The sequence below is a fragment of the Nerophis lumbriciformis genome, linkage group LG25, assembly GCF_033978685.3.
Source record: "Nerophis lumbriciformis linkage group LG25, RoL_Nlum_v2.1, whole genome shotgun sequence".
Classification (NCBI taxonomy): domain Eukaryota; kingdom Metazoa; phylum Chordata; class Actinopteri; order Syngnathiformes; family Syngnathidae; genus Nerophis; species Nerophis lumbriciformis.
Genome location: NC_084572.2, coordinates 7992501 through 7997500, shown reverse-complemented (window position 1 = coordinate 7997500; position 5000 = coordinate 7992501). Strand labels below are relative to the sequence as shown.

The 5000-nt window shown below is 35.7% G+C and overlaps 1 long non-coding RNA gene across 1 annotated transcript in view; it reads right to left on the bottom strand.

Annotated features, from left to right (window-relative positions):
• Nucleotides 1–3459: 3459 nt before the first annotated feature.
• Nucleotides 3460–5000, bottom strand: part of LOC133621988 (uncharacterized) — a 56756-nt gene continuing 55215 nt past the window's right edge. Inside the window, exon 3 of the long non-coding RNA XR_009817726.1 lies at nt 3460–4703. This is a non-coding gene — a long non-coding RNA (uncharacterized lncRNA). The remainder of the gene's footprint in view (nt 4704–5000) is intronic.

Genomic DNA, 5000 nt, shown 5'->3' with positions numbered 1-5000 from the left:
GCTCCTTCACATTACTGGAATAATAATACATCAAAGTCTTCTTGTACCTTCAACTGGTAACACCTCAATTAAGGAATATCTGACTCCTGGCTGGGCGATACGGCAGAAAACTGTATCACCATCCCAGTGTTTGATATCGGTAGATATGTGTCATGTCTGTGTAATCATGTTTTGTTTTAGTCATGTTTTGTTTAATTATTGGACTCTTTAGTTTCTGGCTATTCACTCCCTTGTATTGTTTCCATGGTTACCCATTAGTTTCACCTGTTCCACGTTTGGACTCATTGTGCACTCTTGTTTGTCACCATAGCAACCCATTAGTTTTCACCTGCCCTCACAACTCACGCACCTGTCTTTAATCATGTCACTATTATTTAAGCTTCCAGTTGCCAGGCTGTCTGTCTGGCGACATCATACCCGTCACAATCTGTTTACCTCTGCGCACTTTATGCCACGTCCAAGTAAGTTTTTGTTTATTAATGCCACAGTGTTTTTGTTTCATTGTTCATAGTTTCTGCCTTTGTGCAAGTTTTGTGTTTATAGCCAAGTTTTGTACCTCCACTGTGAGCGCCTTTTGTTTGTTTCTTTTTGTTGAGTGTTAAAATTAAATATGTCTTCACCTTCACGCCATGTCTCGTCCAAATCATTTGCACTACCGGAGAACAAACCACGCCATAGTCCAAGTCCTGACAATATGGATAATTAATGACATGGAAAACACTCCAACAATGTAAACAAAATATTAAAATCACATTGAACACTGAACAATAAGCTCTTAAAAATAAGGAATATGTAAGAAATATTGTTTTTTTTTAAGCGGTCTGTAGTCTTTTCATCCCTCGTCCGTTCCCTATTCGGGTATACGGAAACAACATGTAGGAACTAAAGTGCAGGACTGTAAAAATAAAATAAATGACAAAATATAAAAAATGTGCTACTTTAAAATAATAATTGGGTCCAATAATATTTAAGTAATGATTACTGCATACTATAATAGGAATACCAGACCAAATACATGTTACACAGCCGTAACTTCCTGGCACTAAAACGGCAGAAAATAGTTATTCTCAAGTTTGTTTACGTTTCTTGACTGCAATAAACACCAACAAATTTCACGAATGAAATTTTGAAAAAATGACTGCAAACTTAAATAGGAATACCAGACCAAATACATGTTACACAGCCGTAACTTCCTGGCACTAAACCTGCAGAAAATAGTTATTCTCAGGTTTGTTTACGTTTCTTGACTGCAATAAACATCAACAAATTTCACGAATGAAATTGTGAAAAAATGACTGCAAACTTAAATAGGAATAACAGACCAAATACATGTTACACAGCCGTAACTTCCTGGCACTAAAACGGCAGAAAATAGTTATTCTCAAGTTTGTTTACGTTTCTTGACTGCAATAAACACCAACAAATTTCACGAATGAAATTTTGAAAAAATGACTGCAAACTTAAATAGGAATACCAGACCAAATACATGTTACACAGCCGTAACTTCCTGGCACTAAACCTGCAGAAAATAGTTATTCTCAGGTTTGTTTACGTTTCTTGACTGCAATAAACATCAACAAATTTCACGAATGAAATTGTGAAAAAATGACTGCAAACTTAAATAGGAATAACAGACCAAATACATGTTACACAGCCGTAACTTCCTGGCACTAAAACGGCAGAAAATAGTTATTCTCAAGTTTGTTTACGTTTCTTGACTGCAATAAACACCAACAAATTTCACGAATGAAATTTTGAAAAAATGACTGCAAACTTAAATAGGAATACCAGACCAAATACATGTTACACAGCCGTAACTTCCTGGCACTAAACCTGCAGAAAATAGTTATTCTCAGGTTTGTTTACGTTTCTTGACTGCAATAAACATCAACAAATTTCACGAATGAAATTGTGAAAAAATGACTGCAAACTTAAATAGGAATAACAGACCAAATACATGTTACACAGCCGTAACTTCCTGGCACTAAACCTGCAGAAAATAGTTATTCTCAGGTTTGTTTACATTTTCACACTTTAACCATTTCTTACATATTTTTTATTTTTGTATCTTCATTTTAAAACCTCATTTTTAGTGTTCAATGTGATTTAAAAATGTGTTTACATTGAGTGTTTTCCACGCTTGTGTTGACATTTCCTTTCTGCCTTGATAGCTGAGGGGATTATAATCAGAGGAAGGTTACATTTCAAAGAAAAATTTATTTTCATGTATTTTTTTCTTGCTCATTTTCCAGAAGTCATGAAAAATATCAATAATGATGGATATTGAGCGACATAAAACACTTATGTCGTGATACAGTTTTACTCTCTTATCAGTCATGTCAGTCGGCCATGAAATAACGTCTGTGTAACATGTATTTGCCCTGTTTTTCTTATTTAACTATGGAAATGAATTTTTGCTATGCAGTAATTGTTTAAATATTATTAATATATTGGTCTATATTGATTTTTTTTTTTATGACCTATGGAAATTAAGAAGCAGGAGAATAATATTATTATTTTAAAATGTAACCTTCTGATTATAATCCCCTCAAGGTAGAAAGGAAATGTCAACACAAACATTGAAAACACTCAATGTACACAACATTTTAAATCACATTGAACACTTAACCATACGGTCTTAAAATGAAGGTGCAAAAATAAATAATATGTAAGAAATGGTTAATAAAGTGTTAAAGGGTAAACAAACCTGAGAAGAAGTATTTTCTGCAGGTTTAGTGCCAGGAAGTTACGGCTGTGTAACATGTATTTGGTCTGTTATTCCTATTTAAGTATGCAGTAATTATTACTTGAATATTATTGGACCAAAGTATTAATTTAAAGTAGCACATTTTTTATAGTTTGTTCTGACATGACTGATGTGAGAGTAAAACTGTATCACGACATAAGTGTTTGTCAGTCAATATCCATCATTATTGATATTTTTCCTGACCTATGGAAAATAAGGAGCAGGAAAAAAAACATTAAAAAGCAATTTTTCTTTGAAATGGAACCTCAACTATCAAGGCAGAAAGGAAATGTCAACACAAGCGTGGAAAACGCTCCAACAATGTCAACAAAAATAGTAAAATCCCATTGAACACTTAACAATAACATCTGAAAATAAAGGTACGGAAATAAAGAATATGTAAGAAATGGTTAATAAAGTGTGAAAACGTAAACAAACCTGAGAAGAACTATTTTCTGCAGGTTTAGTGTCAGGAAGTCACGGCTGTGTAACATGTATTTGCCATGTTATTCCTATTTAAGTATGCAGTCATTTTTTTCAGAATTTCAATTGTGATTTTATTGGTGTTTATTGCGGTCAAGAAATGTAAACAGACCTGAGAAGAACTATTTTCTGCAAGTTTAGTGGCGGGAAGTTACGGCTGTGTAACATGTATTTGGTCTGTTATTCCTATTTAAGTATGCAGTAATTTTTTCAGAATTTCATTCGTTAATTTTGTTGGTGTTTATTGCGGTCAAGAAACGTAAACAAACCTGAGAAGAACTATTTTCTGCAGGTTTAGTGGCGGGAAGTTACGGCTGTGTAACATGTATTTGGTCTGTTATTCCTATTTAAGTATGCAGTAATTATTACTTGAATATTATTGGACCAAAGTATTATTTTAAAGTAGCACATTTTTTATATTTTGTTCTGACATGACTGATGTGAGAGTAAAACTGTATCACGACATAAGTGTTTGTCAGTCAATATCCATCATTATTGATATTTTTCATGACCTATGGAAAATAAGGAGCAGGAAAAAAAACATTAAAAAGCAATTTTTCTTTGAAATGGAACCTCAACTATCAAGGCAGAGAGAAAATGTCAACACAAGCGTGGAAAACACTCCAACAATGTCAACAAAATAGTTAAATCACATTGAACACTTAATAACATCTGAAAATAAAGGTACGGAAATAAAGAATATGTAAGAAATGGTAAATAAAGTGTGAAAACTTAAACAAAACTATTTTCTGCAGGTTTAGTGCCAGGAAGTTACGGCTGTGTAACATGTATTTGCCATGTTATTCTTATTCAAGTATGCAGTACTTGTAGGGAGATTGGCCACGAGCTAGCTGCCTAGCTTCCCCTTTATTGTTAGTTTTTTAAGCCAAAATATTTCCATTCTGTCTCCACGCTGTCTCTGCTTGTAAGTGCTCTGTGTGTTTGTGGACTCAACGTGCGACTCGGCTCATGTTACCAGCATTGTCACCACGACATGTCTGTGAAGGAGAACTAAAAAAAAAAAGTACTGGTATTTTTCAAAGGCAGTATAGTACCTTTTTCAATTCATTAGTACGCAACCTAAAAAAAGAGGCATGCTTTTAAGATCACTTAAAAGCATGAACCGGATGATTTGACACGTTTAACACGAGTATCCAACGTTGTAACATCATTTATAAGTCAGAAAAGAGCGAATTCAACCGATTTCTGGTCCTGTTCTCCACCTTTCCGCGGCCATGAAGGACGGCGGCGAGGGTGATTCGCCACCCGGGCTGAGCTCCTGGGAAACGCGGCGAGGTTTCGGGAGGAAAAGGATTGCTCCGACTTCTGCTGGGATCTGTGGACCGGAAGGGTGGGTGCAGGGGTGCTTTGTGCGCCGGTGCCAGGCAACGGGGAAGATTCCGGGCTCTCACAGATGGCGTTCCGAGCCGCTGGCGCTCTGCAGTCGGCGAGGCTCTCTCAGGTCCAATGCCGTCTTTTATTGTGAGGGAAGAGAAGTGAAAAGAAGACGGATCTCAGGGAATATACCACGTGTCTTATCCGGGGCCTGCTTTGCTCAGGACATGGATGGATGATCAAAGCGGTGTACTAGAAGTACCGTATTTTCTGGACTATAGAGCGCACTGGTATATAAGCCCCACCCACTAAATTTTTGAAAAAATATTTTTCATATATTAGTCTCACCGGACTATAAGTCGCAGATATATACGTCGTGACATGAGTTATTTACACAGAAAGATGTAATAAATGTTTATGTACATACCTTAATTGT